The sequence below is a fragment of the Lutra lutra genome, chromosome 8, assembly GCF_902655055.1.
Source record: "Lutra lutra chromosome 8, mLutLut1.2, whole genome shotgun sequence".
NCBI classification, from domain to species: domain Eukaryota; kingdom Metazoa; phylum Chordata; class Mammalia; order Carnivora; family Mustelidae; genus Lutra; species Lutra lutra.
Genome location: NC_062285.1, coordinates 108,220,091 through 108,235,089, shown reverse-complemented (window position 1 = coordinate 108,235,089; position 14,999 = coordinate 108,220,091). Strand labels below are relative to the sequence as shown.

Here is a 14,999-nt window from a genome sequence, read left to right as displayed (position 1 = left end):
TCATTCGGCAACCAAACTTTAATAATCAAGAAATAAATTAAGGAAGCTCTCAGGAAGCTCTGACACTTTTTTGTTCTGGAGCTCTTTAAATTACACGGTAGGCACTTAAAATGCACATGCTAAATGTTAAATGAAAACTACCAGCTCTTTCAGATCTCATGCTATGAACAGACAAATTAGGAGGCACCAACATGTCTTTGTGAGAATCTTAAGCACGGTTCATTTTACCCCTTTTGCTGACTCCCAAACTGTCAAACTTGGGGCAGTTGGATATTAAGGGTATCTTTTTAGCACCCCATATCATGATTGCCTAATTAGCTAATCTCCATTAAGTTGGAAACTCTAAAACCAGACCACAACATCATTTTCATCCAATCCAGACCATCACTGCCTTCACTACACATAATTTCTGACACACCGGCGATTGCCAATAAAATAAGAAAATTTTTGATAAATTCACTAGATATGAAATGAACAAGCAGAACCAAAGTATAAGAATGAAGGATGGTGGGGCGCCTGGGTGGTTCAGTGGGTTAAGCCTCTGCCTTCAGCTCAGGTCATGATCTCAGGGTCCTGGGATCGAGCCCCGCATCGGGCTGTCTGCTTAGCGGGGAGCCTGCTTCCCTTCCTCTCTCTGCCTGCCGATCTTCCTACTTGTGATCTCTGCCTATCAAATAAATAAATAAAATCTTCAAAAAAAAAATGGAGGATGGTATTCAGTCAGAGGGATCAAAGCACAAATCTTCACTCCAAACTATAAAAATAAAAATAAAATCTACATTCATCTTTTATCAGAAGAAACACCTAAAATCCACATTATATGTTAAACACCCACTTACCTACTCTAGAGCTAGCCAATCTTGATTCAAATTCTTTCTCTTAAACTGACTAGCTGAGTGGTTCCATTTTCTCCTCCGTAAACTTTACCATTTCTGGTAAAGATAAAATAAGATAATAAGTAAGAGGGCTCTCTTGAACTTAACAAATGACTGTGACTATAATAAATTACCACCCTTGCCTTTCTGGACTCCATAAAAGAGCACTTTTTTAAAGCTTATTTATTTATTTGTTTAAGTAATCTCTACGTAGACTCAATGTGGGGCTCAAACTCATGACCCTGAGATCGAGAGTCACATTCTCTTCCAACTAAGCCAGGCAGGTGCCCCAAGAGGGCACTGTTTCCCCCTGAAATGTTGCTCAATATCATTACATCTAGCATTCAGTTACTAGTGCTATCTTTTCTTTTAGCGTATTCTGCAGGACCTGTCTTCCTCTCTCCCCTATTACGCCAATGTGAAAGTGTGCCTGGATTAATGATAAATTAAGTCCATTAGCCCATCGAAGAACACAAGAATGATATTTGTAGCAGTCTAACTCATCAGGGAGGATTGCTAACAGCAAAGTTAAGTGACGGGATCAACAAGCATAACAGAAAGAAGAAATAGTCACAGGACTTATGTCATAGCGCACAGCCTAATTAGGATATTCTGGGAAAGAGCTTCGTTGAAAGAACACTTGCATACCACCAGAGAAGCTGGGCTTGCTATTTCTTTTGGACTAAAGAACATCAGTTCTAACAAAACAACTGTAATGTGATCTGCAAACTATTTTTTTTAAAGCTACCCCTATTTTTTCTTGCACAGAGTGGAAAAGGAATTACTCTAGGCATTTCCAATCACACGCATGACATATTGTTATGTTTTCAAAGACAGCACCTTCTAAAAAGCAGGACAATACATATTAAACTTCTTGTATCTTTGCTACTAAAAATAAAAGTCAACACAAAATTTGAAAAATGTCCTCTGCAGTCTCCATTTAAGCCAATGCTGAGCACATGGGCAGTAAAGAACCTATAATTTATGATGACCTGGAATATAATCTAGAAGAGTTCAAGATCATAAACGTGATCACCTCTTGGAAAAGGGTAACGTCACTCACTCTCTGATGGATCACTCCACTCACAGTAGATGGATTTTCACATTGAAAAACTAACATTAAAAGTTGCCTTGGTGAGGATAACAGAATAGGCATCCCCCAAATGCTCTATGGGGCCTGTCTTCTAATGGTTTCTTTTCTGAGGGCATCCTGGAGAGAAGTTCAATCTTTCTAATAGCAATATAACTGTACTGCAACTCTCCAAGGGCATTTAGCACTTTCAAAAGGAACTCCAAACTCTGCTGTCTTTAAAAGGCAGTGAGTCACTGGGAAAAGTCATTTCTCAAAGCTCCAGTGAACTGGCACTCTGCTTTTAGGCAGCCACAGAGATAAAGTGTACAGCCTTAGTAGCAGAACTGCCTTTCTTTAATTTTTAATGCTTGTCCATTTCAGGGCTCCCAAGAGTAACTCATGGCATCATACATGGCTTGCTGCATATGCATGTGTTTTGACAGAGCAGGTCGGAAAATCATCCATCACCTGTTCATTTTAGATGAACATTTGCTATTACAAGAAATACAACATAAAGCATCTTCTTAATCATCCCAAAAGGGGGACAAAATAATCATCTCATCATTGTCACCCCTCAGAATTTAAGTGAAGATAAACTCCTAGAGGGGAAGACACATGTTTTTTATTTCCCACTCTGAAAGCACACCCAGGTACGAGCGTGTCCAAATGGCCGTGAATTCGTCTGGAATGTGCAAGACCATGGGGTTCACACATATAAAGATCAACAGTTGTTTTAGAAATTAACTACACCAGATCTTAAACTTCTACACAAGTTCTAAACTGATCCAGGTGTTATCATCAGGGTAGAAACAGACGCAGTGTTAGCACATTAAACTGTGAATCCAGCTCCAACACTGCTTAATGGGCTCCACATGCCGAAAATGATCATCATGGTAGGAAGCGCACTCAACCAAAAGCTTAACTTTCAACAAAACAAGAGTTTCATTATCTGCATCTTGCTCACCAACCACTACTCTGGGACTAACACTGTTTTTACACTGCTTATGGCACATTAGTAATTTTGAGGGAGGGAAGCAATGGCGGGACAGGAATGCAACAAAGAACAACAAAGCTATGGCTGTCATGGGGTGATGACATCATGACACCAAGCCTGTCACCACTACCAAGTGAGCCCTGGTTGCATCAGCTTATTTTATCTTGTGATTCCATCTGGATTCCCAAAGTGGCGAAAGGAGGTGAGAAGAACGACAGAGAAGTTTAAATAATACCCACGGTGAATCAGTGGATGTATAGAACTTTCTAGTTTTTAAAATATTTTTATAGGCGCCATGTGATGTCACAAATGTTTCCCCTGTTTCTTTAGTGAAGAAAATAAAAGACTGCCATCCAACATCACATAGAGAGTTAAGATGCAGATTAAACAAACAAAAAAAAAAAAAAGCAGATCTTGGGACTGGTGTTCTAAAGCAAGTTCTACTCTGTACTGTTCCCAGCTGTGTTCCCTCTGTACTGAAGAGGCCCTTTGCCCTCATTTCATGTATAATAGGGGTGGGGGGCAGCTTGGGTTATTCCAGAAGAAGAAAGGAGCATAACTGCGTTTTACTCAATTCCCTCTGGCCCACACCATTTCGTTTGCAACTAACAGTGCTGACTAAATGGTCTAAACAATGCTGAATTAGTGCAGCACACTGGAAAGCTGTCTGGAGCGGAAGGGATTTCACCAAGGAGTGTTCTGCCTTTACTGTGTTCTCTACTAACCACAATGCCTTACGGTCTTTAAATAACTTCAAAAACAGACAATTAAGATAATGCCAAACAATTTTTTATAGTTTTTCCACTTCCAGAAGACAACTCCACTGAAAATTGAGGCCTTTTTTTTTTTAAACTCTATTGGGAAGTCATCATTGTGTATTTCTTGAGTCATTTAATTTTTAAATCCATCCTTATTTCCTGAGCATCAGCCATAGTACATATTTTGCATCAAGCAGACCTCGGTAGACGGTTAACCTCGAGGAAAGCCAAGTTCCAGCATAACTCGTGTGAAAAATAAAGCTGCTCTTAAGACAAGCAGACAACATATTTCCCAATCACATCTCAAGAGGATGACTTTAGGAATAGGTATTAGAGTTTTTGTCAGAAGATCCTTCTGGAAGGGCGCCTGGGTGGCTAGCTGGTTAAGCAGCTGCCTTTGACTCAAGTCATGATCTCAGGGTCTGGGATCCGCTCGTGGTGTCCAGGCTCTCTGCTCAGTGGGGAGTCCGCTTCTCCCTCTCCCCCTCCCCACTGCTTGCACTCTCAATATTAAAAAAAAAATCCTTCTGCAAACTGGGCTTCTATATTTTTAAATCTAACATGGGCTGATTTTGTTCTTTTTGGCTAATGTATATAGTATACAGATTAGAAACTAAGTGAATTAGAGGATAAAGAGAGAGAAAAAAATGATAGCAGAGGAGCGGTAGGAAACTTTGAGACTCTATACAAACTTCTCAGCCTTCCTGGCTGGGCAGGAATGGAGGGATGGAGGCAGGCCAAATGATTTTTTTCTTCTGTGCTATGTTGGTACTTACCATTATAAGAAGTAAAGCTGAATAATCTTCGCTATTGGCAAAAGAGGTAAATTACTAGCTTGATATCTGTATTAGTTTCCTACTTTTACCATCATGAAGTACCATACACTTAGGGCCAAAAATTCACAAATTTATTATTTTACAGTTCTGAAGGTCAGTCTTAAGTCCAAAATGGGTTTGTTTCATCTAGGTATTAGCTGGACTGTGCTCCTCCTGGAGGCACCAGAGAAGAATCCAGTCCCTTGCTTTCTCCAGCTAATCAAGGCCATTCTTTGACTCGGCCCCTTTTCTCCATCTTCAAAGCCAACAACTAATTACATCACTCAGCTTCTGCTTCCACAGCTTCTCTAATTCTGACTCTCCTCCACCCTCTTTCCATCACAAGAACCCTTGTGATTACACAGGGTCCACTCAGATAATCCAGTACTCTCCTCCACTAAAAAATCTTTAACCACATCTCCCAAGTCCCTTCTGCCATGAGAGATAGCATACTCATCAGGTGCTGAGGATTAGGACATCAATACCTTTGGCTCTCTTCCTCTGCCTACCACAGTGTCGCACTTTGTTAGGCTTCACCAAGTACATGAATAAGCTGTTATGTCAGAATCACTTCCTCACTAAAATATACAAGATACTCTGTCTCCATAGGCGTGTAGAAACAAGAGTCAACATTTATAGGAGCATACAAATGAATAAAAATTACCATCATTTCTTATTTTCTACTAAATTACCAAAGGAAAACATGACACAAAGGACTGGAGCAGCACACAGGTAAGAGAAAGTAAAGTGAAGACTAGCTACTAATAATTAATAATAAATAGTCTCTCCTGGGCCTCAAAAACAATCTTGAGAACTAGAACTTATAATTCAGGTGAGTGATCAGTTTCGTGGTTGTGGATTTCGTACATGTTATGTCATACCCGGGGGCGATATTCAAAATACTAACAACTAACACAGAATGGGTACTGGCCACAGTACTGGAGCAAGGTTTTATAGGACCTGGACTATACTGAGCATTCCAATTTAAGTAGCTGGACCTTGGGGAGCTCCAGGTGATCTCAAGTGAGGGCACCGGATGGTCAAGGGAGAAGAGAGCCTCAGGAGAGGAGGAGGCAACAGCTCTTTACCAACTGCAATGGTCAAACCAGTGAGAAACTGGTTAAATACTAGCACCCTCAGAAAATTCGTACAGGTGGCCAATGACTGCTGCAATGAGCACGCGTTACATTCCTAATCAGGGAAATAAAGTAAGATGGCAAAACATGCCTAATTTGGGAAAAAAAAAGTGTTGATACCATTCTAAGCCAAGAAGAAAATTTGCATTAGCAGAGTGCAATATCCAAATAGATCCTGACCAAATGGGATGACCAACTGAAGTAAACAAAGTTAAGTTTAATAGGGGTAAGGATTAGATCCTAAGACCTAAACTCAGGTCCAAAGCCAAAAGCGGCAGGATGGGAAGATGTGAGTCAGCAACATATGCATGGAAAAACACTTGGTAGATTTTAGACGAAAGTAAGACTCCCATGAGTCAGTATGATGTAGCCAAAAAAAAAAAAAAAAAAGCAAACATATACTGCAACTGACTATAATAAAAGCAAATATATAATCAAAAATCTGCAGTGTTTATGATAAGGATATAATAAACTTGAAACATTTTCCCAATTTATTCTGTATTATCGTTACATATTATCACTATTACTAAACATACTGTAATAACAGTGATACATATTACTTTATGTGATAAACTCTCTCATAGAAGAATTCTAATGCACCATCCACTTCATTTAAATTAATTGTAGGGAACCATTTGGGAAGACACTTTAAAACTAGAAAGCATTCAAAGAAGCAACCAACACAATATGGAACTCTCAGAGCCACGTCACTTTGAGGACTCTCGAAGAGGCTTATTTATCCCGTAAAGTGATTTAGAAGAGAAACAATAATAAATTTCCTCAAATTATTGAAATTGCATCATAAGAAAGAAGGATTAGACTTGTTCTATATTTATCATGACACAGACTGAGATCATGGAATTACTAACAGCTGGATGATGAGCTATACAGAAGAACTTTAACTGTTACATTTATCTAGTGATGGAACATGCCACCTCCAGGGGTAGCGATTCTCCATCAGAGGAAGCCCAAAAATGGACGACAGATGGTCATGATGAAATAGCAGATGAAGGCTACACTAGGTGGATTTCAGAGGCACTCTAAATCTTGGAATTTGATCCTTCCTTATCTTTGTAGGATACCACTTCTCAGTTACTCATAATCCAGTGTTACCCACACATTAGTCATTCATACAGAATACCTCCCTAATTTTTGCCACACACATAGTCCTTGCACTCCTTGTACTTAATATCTACCTTTAAATCGCCTCAATTTTGTTCTCCTTATTACGTTTTGCCTTGTTTTTAGTAATATCATCTATGGACTATCTGACATTCGGATAATGTTTTCAATGATACCTTTAAATAAATATTAAAATCTTTATGTGTATACCTTTTAAGGATTTTTTAAAAAATTTATTTATTTAGAGAGAGAGAGAGCATGCAAGCAGGGGGAGGGGCAGAGGGAGAGAAAGAGGGAGAAAGAGAATCCCAAGCAGACTCTGTGCAGAGCACAGAGCCCAACACAAGGCTCAATCTCATGGCCCTGAGATCATGACCTGAGCTGAAATCGGGAGTAGGACACTTAGCCAACTGAGCCACCCAGACCATCCTATGTGTACACCCTTTAAAATAAGTAGCCCACATACCACACTTGAAACACAGTTTTAACGTTTCAGTTACAAATGTATACAACATTTTTTTAATTAGATATTTTTCCTTAAATCTCTAAGCTTTGAAAATCACCTTTAATAGACCTGGTAGGTAATTATATTTTGGCACAGTTCCGGTATTGTTGCTGTGTTTGTTTAAGAGAGGACAGTAGAACAACCTTCTCCAGGCCTCCTACTTACTTGGCTGTATTTGCCTCACGTTTTGGAAACCAATTATTCATATAATGGGTAACAGCCCTAAGTGTCAAGATAGAGTGCTGGTTAAAATTAACGTTTCTTAAAGTTAAGCTCAAAAATCTTGAATACATTACAGAATTTGTCAATATTCCAATTAGCTAACAGATTAACAGCTGTATATTTGGCATATTTGTTTGGGATCTCCACTTTCCTTACATTCTTATTTGGCAACAGACCATACATTTGAGAATAAAACAACTGAATGAGTAAAGAAGCATTCTGAGGAAAAGAAATAGATGTATCTAATTGCCTTTCTTCCACAACTTCCTTAAGAAAGAACCTCAACAAAGAGCAGAGACTTCTCAGAGCCCCAACTACTGAAACTAAAATATAGAAGCTCGTCGTTGACTTTTAGTTGACACTGCTTTGTAGCCTGACTAGTGATTTTGAATATATCTGCCATAAACTAAAACAGGGCTCTTAACACGTGATCAAGCTTCAGACAGGGATCCCCACCTCGCGTTAGCACCTACTTTAGTTGATAAATGTTTGTCCAGCTGATTTTATTGGTTTATTATTCTGTGGTGAAACAAAACATTTTCCATCTTGCTCCCTTAAAAAAAATAAACAACTTTGTCACTGAAAAACACTCTAGAAAATATGGCCACACTCTATGTTCTACTCCATAAAGTTTACCGACATGTTGAAATGAAAACAAAAATGCATCAGGAGGAGAAAGTCCTCCACTGAGAGAAAGCAGCCAGGTCTAGCTATAATTAGACAAAATGTGTGCTCAACTGAAGCCATCTTGGACCGTCCTTGGTTAGGACTCAATCTCTTGGAGGGTGCCTTGATCACAGCCCAAACTTTACATTCAATTTCCATGGTGGGTGGAACTGGGACTACTAATCTGGAACTAAAACATTTGCTTTTCTTGGGAAAAGACTCATCGATTACATCTTCTGTCCTTTATCCCTCTTTCCTCCTTTTAAAGAAACTGTTTCATTTCTTTGGCTGACAAATTAAATTAAAGCTATAATTCTGAGAATTTTAAAACTTTCTGCTGGGATTCAAAAGCTGCTTTGAATTTGGAGCTCCTGCTGGCATGCAATTTACTTTTAGTGAAGACTTTTGCCTTTCCGTAGATTTTGGAGGGGGGAGAAGGCACTAAGCCTTATAATCCATAAGAGTTTCATAAACCTTCACCAGTGCTTTGCAAAAGATGTTTTGTTGGGATTACAGAAGATACACCCCAGGCACTAATGTGGGGCAAATTATCATCACTCAGGACAAAACAGAGAGAGGTACTCTAAGTCCCCTTACTAAGATAACAATTGTGATATAAATAACCGATGAGACAGTCCACAGTAGTATACTATTTATTCAGCCTGAAAATTTGTAGTATAAGTTCCACTTATAAAAGAATTGCACACATAATTAAAAACAGCAACTGTTTCTCAAAACATACATTGTTTGGTCATGGTAAAGAAGATAAATAACAAAGCAAGTTTAGTGAGAAATTTTGCGACATAACCACTTGCTTGCAAAGTTGTATTTTCATTTTTTTTTTTTCATTTTTAACTTCATGATTAAATGAATTCAGCTAGATGGTCAGTGTAAGAAAATAAAAACACTAGGCATGTTTAATTCTATGAAAAGGAGTGGTTATTAGCCTGGTAATCCAGCCTCAGAAGTTCACCCTGAACTTCAGGTCTCTTCAAAAGAGTCACGGTTGGGTACTTCCCAGATATACTCCTCTATATAATCCATTTCCTATCAGTTACCAAGCAACATTCAGCTTTATCGATTTTAGCCAAGTGCCTGCGTAATAACGGCAAGGGATGTAGGAGGACTTCTATAGGTCTCAAAAAACTTCTCTCTTTTTTTTTTTTAAGATTTTATTTATTTATTTGACAGACAGAGATCACAAACAGGCAGAGAGAGAGGGAGGAAGCAGGCTCCCCGCTGAGCAGAGAGCCCGGCGCGGGGGCTCGATCCCAGGACCCTGAGATCATGACCTGAGCGGAAGGCAGAGGCTTAACCCACTGAGCCACCCAAACACTCCTCAAAAACTTTTCTTAACACCTCTTTCAACCTCACCAAAAGTTCTTAGTATAATCCTTCAAGAGCTTCAGAGCACCGACAACATTCTTTGAGTGTGTACAGCGTGAGTGTGTACAGTTTCCAAATGGAGTGGAAATCAAGGGCTGGGAGTTCCAGTGTCAGGACTCCCACACCTAGGTGAACACCTACTTCTTCATCCGGGAAAAATGAAGAGATTGAGATTCATCATCTTCAGCTCCCTTTTGGTTCATTAAAAATACACAAAAATAAATAAGACTATGAAAAATTCTACACGTCACATTTCAATGAGCGTGCATCATCAATAGAATTTGGCCAGAAGGGAAAGACAACTCATAAATTCAAACCTCACTGAACAGTGGTGACAATCCCTTTCCCCTTTACTGGAAACACACCTACTCAACAAATAGTTATTAAGCACCTACTATGGTCTGCCAGGCCCTTCCTAAGAGAGGTCTTAGCTCAGGCTCTACTTAATGAGACTGCTGAGAAATATTTTCTCATCATGAGAGAGAATTCCTCATTCTTTCCCAGTCCCACTTCAGGAACGTCCTCTGAGCACATGTGAGATGTACGGAGCTACAGCCACTTCCCCGAAGGGAGAGAAACTGCTGACAAACAAGGATGGGTACACCCAAGTTCCCAGTATCCTGGGTAAGCCACCAAACCAACCCTGAGACCACCTTCCTCCAGAATTCTTACTAAATACACAAAGAATAACTGTATTCCATTTCTGTTCCTTTTAATCAACTACTACTTGTCACCAACGTCAAAGCAAATGGCCATATCCTTATCTGTTTGCTATTTCACACACATCATTCACCACTCAGAACTAACAAATACTCAATTTTTGCATTATTTATTTCAACTATGCTTTTCTTCCAGACACAAAAGATGTAATTAAAGTTAAACCTATTCCTATTCTATCCCTCACCTTCCCTTTCTGAAGTTACTATCATCTCGAAGTTAGTAGGATTCTTCATCCTGTGTGTTTTTATTTTTACTACTTAAATGCTTTCCCATGTAAAACATATGGTATTGTCTTGTACATATTTAAAGCTTACTGAAATATTATATAAGCTAAGCCTCATTCTGCAACTTGCATTTTTATCTAACAGGTCACTGAGACTTGCTCCATACTGATGCCCCCTTTCTCTTGCACCTACCACACAGTATTAATTACAGTGAATGAAGATTCCAGTACCCAGGGATACTAACAGACATTTTGATTATTTCCAATTTTTTGTATGACATGTATTTTTTAACACATAAAACTAAGAGCTACTGATTCATCTTTCAATTATGCACTAAATAGTGGAAAAATTGAAACTGAGGAAAAATTAAAACTAGCACATCTCCTGGGAGACCATCAGGGCATGGTAAGACGGCCCAGAAGGAAAAAAAAAAGGCCATACCAACCTTTAAGAAAAAATTGTTATCCAATGTTCTATTAAGATAATGACCAGGTATTTGTAAATTAGTGCATCACCAATCAACTATTCTCAACATTAAAGGGCCAAGATATCACGGGGCATCACTGGGGCACCATTCGGCTGGTTCACCTCCGCTGGCAGAGACTCTTACATGGGCCCAGGGAGGAGAAGATCAGTAAACACTTTGAGGCCACTGTGCTGAGCAGAGACACAATGGGACAATTACAAAAACACAGCAGAATTCAATTTGAGACCATGCAATTTAGTTTGTAAAAACGCTGTTTCAAACCTTTCAATTTTGTACTCACTATGTAGAAACCAAACTGATTTCCCTGGGAGAAAGGAGGAAAAACAAAAAAGAAACTTCCAGGTTGTTGATGTAGCAGCCCATCTGCAAACTTCATTTGTAATTCCACTCTTCAACATGTTCTGAAGTGCATACCATTGCTCTTGGGACAAAAATGAAAACCTTTAACATCGTCTCTGGAGTACAGGATGAGATGGAACTGCTCACCTTCTCAGCTACATCTGAGGCCAGTTCTCTCTTAAAATCAAAGCGTCGACTACATCTGACTTTTTGCCCTTCTTTTATGGAACTCTTGATGCCCTCCGTACTTTTGTGAAGACCTTCTAAAGCTCTCCCTCCCATCTCGACCTCATCCACCTTTACCTCGCTAACTCCCTCTCATACTTCAAAGTTATTAGTTTCCAAGTTCACTTCAGAAACCTTCTAACATTTCTGAGACAATGAGGCTTCCCTGTCTCGCCTTTATAAAACTCAACGCCATGACAATTCTTTGCCTAACGGTGGTCTCCTCTGCTAAAATACGAGGACTGAAGGGCAGGGGCCATGGTTTTGTTTTCCACCATTATGTTCCGAGATGCCAGTAGAGCGCCCGAACTCTCTGAGGTACTCAGATAACTTCTCAGAAACAAACAAAACTGCTGCCAAGCAAATTGTCTTGGAGCACGGTACGCTCCACATATGCTGGCCGAGTCAACAAATTTCAAGTAACACCAAACACCAAACAGGAAACAGTTTAAATCCAAATGCAGGCTTGGCACCTCAAAAGAACACATTTTGGTCTTTCCTTTCTCAGAAACAAGAACATAACATTATGATAATCATCATCCTTATATAAAATGACTCTTAAAAATACTATCACGCGTGGGGTTATGGACATTGGGGAGGGTATGTGCTATGGTGAGTGCTGTGAAGTGTATAAACCTGGCAATTCACAGACCTGTACCCCTGGGGCTAATAATACATTCTATGTTTATAGAAAAATTTAAAAATTTTTTTTAAAAAAATACCATCACTCACAAACCTTCGTAAATGCTTCGTAATTATTCTGTCCTGATATGTGCTTTGTCTGTAATTGCCAATGACGTTGACTTTTACTCTATTTTCAAACATCATCAGATGAATTAAAATAAGTTAGGAAATGTCCATTGACTAATGAATGGATAAAGAAGATGTGATATAGATACATAATAGAATATTATTCAGCCATCAAAAAGAATGAAATTTTGCCATTTGCAAGGACATGGATGGAGCCAAAATGTATTAGGCTAGGTGAAAGAAGTCAGTTAGAGAAGGACAAATACCATAGGATCTCACTCATACGGGGAATTTAAGAAAGAAAACAGATGAACATATGGGAAGGGGGGAAAGAAAAAAAGGAGAGGGGAAACAAGCCATAAGTGACTCTTAATGACAGAGAACAAACTAAGGGTTGATAGAGGTAAATGGGTGGGGGCGTGGCCTAGATGGGTGATGGACATTAAGGAGGACACTTCTGATGAGCACTGGGTGTTATATGTAGGTAATAAGTCACTGAATTCTACTCCAGAAATCAATACTGCACTGTATATTAACTAACAAAAATTAAAATTAATTAATTAATTTTAAAAATTAGGGAAGAATAAAGGTTAAGGGTGACTACATTATAAAAGATCAACTATTTAATATTTATAAACCACATTTTTCAAGTTGGCAAATCAGAACACTGAGATTTAAATTCTTCTCTCATATTTCTTTAAAACACTAGAAAGCACATATCATGCATCACCATCTATTAATATTTAATATTTATTTACCTATTTATTTAATGAAGACTTTTATAGCCTTTGGTATGTGCCAGGCTCTGTTCTAAGAACTTTACAAATATGAACTCTTGTAACCATCTTAAAGTTGAAGAGGTTAAACCAAAAAAGCAAAAATAATTATATGTAAGCAGTATTAAGTTGTCTATCTACAACGTTTTAAGTAATATGAATCAATTAGGGGTGACATTTGTCAAGATTAGCTGATGGCATGTTTATTAGTACTAATTTCTGTCATTAAGATAGGATTGCTTTCATGCCTCTTGAAGTCAATGATCTCTTTACTTATAAAATATTTTTTAAAATATTCACAAAAATCAGAAACTTGGATGGTGTAAATTCTCTTATAAATGAAAACAAAAAGCCACTCTGAAGATGAAAATCATATAAACAAAACCTTTGCAGATAATCCCTGATTTCCTACTCACACACTGAGTAGCTTTTCTCCTCTATAAAGGAGGGATCAGGAAACAGATACAGATTCTCCTTCCAATTCTAGCATTCCATGTTTCCACAGCAGAACTCAATCAGGAGAAAAGACAATTGGTTCTCATTGTAGATTGATGTGAGGATGCTTTCTGACTCAATTATGTCCCTGGCTCCTTAAATCACAACAAAAACCAAAGAAAACTGATAAAATCCTAACACAGTCCAGAAATTAAAAGTATTTAAGACTTAGTTCCTAACAAGGACAGCACTGATTCCACCTAGAAAAATATCATTACCAAAATAATACAACCCCTGCTCCACACTTTGCTCAAGTGTTTGTATTGTTATCGTTTGGTTCTATAACAGTGTCTGATTACTTTTCCCATTATCGTTTTCTGGAAGATCGCAAAGAACACTACCATTTTTCAATAAGTGAGACTTCTGCATGTATTTGAATCACTATATCAGATAGTTCGTAACTTCCCAGATTTTTGCCACTACAAGTAAGAACTTCATGAATTTCAGTCTCTTGGTTGTTTTAAAATTTTTTTAAGATTTTATTTATTTAGGGCGCCTGGGTGGCTCAGTGGGTTAAAGCCTCTGCCTTCGGCTCAGGTCATGATCCCAGGGTCCTAGGATCGAGCCCTGCATCAGGCTCTCTGCTCAGCAGGGAGCCTGCTTCCTCCTCTCTCTCTGCCTTCCTCTCTGCCTACCTGTGATCTCTGTCTGTCGAATAAATAAATAAAATCTTTAAAATATACATATATTTTATTTATTTATTTGAGAGAGAGCAAGAAAGCAGAGCACAAGCAGGGGGAGGGGCAGAGGGAGAAGCAGACTCCCCGTTGACAGGGAGCCTGATGTGGGACTCGCTCCCAGGACCCTGGGATCATGACCTGAGCCAGAGGCAGCTGGTTAACCAACTGAGCCACCCAGGAGTCCTTTGACGGTTTCATCTTAATGTCTAGTTTTTTCCTCCTATGTGGACACACCTATCATTGCACTGTTCTGCTAGCCAATGTAAGTCATTTAGACAATACGATAGGGTCCAAGGATTTTATGGGTGCTAACAGTCAACCCCGGATGAATTGCAAACATTAGGAGTGCAGAAATCCTTGATGATGTTTCTTTTTTTCCTCTAAACAATCTAGCACAGCCTATCGCTCATGGTGAATGTTTAAATATTTGCTATTTTACAAAGAATCTTTGTCCCCAGAGTTTATCAAGACCCTACAATATTGAAACAATTTGAGAGGTCCATCCCTGCACTATACTGAACACAGACACGGTTACTAGCTGGCCCTGCCCCTTAAGAAGCTGCTTAACCTTCTCATAAAATGCTAGATCTCATCTATTCTCCCACAATACGAAAGGATAAAATTTAACCTGAGTTATTCAAACTACATCATATCTTCAAACCTCAGAGAAGTTGCAGAGATATTTCCCTCTTATATTTAAAGGTAGTATCATTTGATACAAAGAATAAAGACCGACCCAGCTTGACCCTTTA

General features: G+C 38.8%; 1 protein-coding gene across 1 annotated transcript in view; it reads right to left on the bottom strand.

Annotated features, from left to right (window-relative positions):
- TMTC2 (transmembrane O-mannosyltransferase targeting cadherins 2) overlaps window positions 1-14,999 on the bottom strand; it is a 432,486-nt gene that overhangs the window by 279,708 nt on the left and 137,779 nt on the right.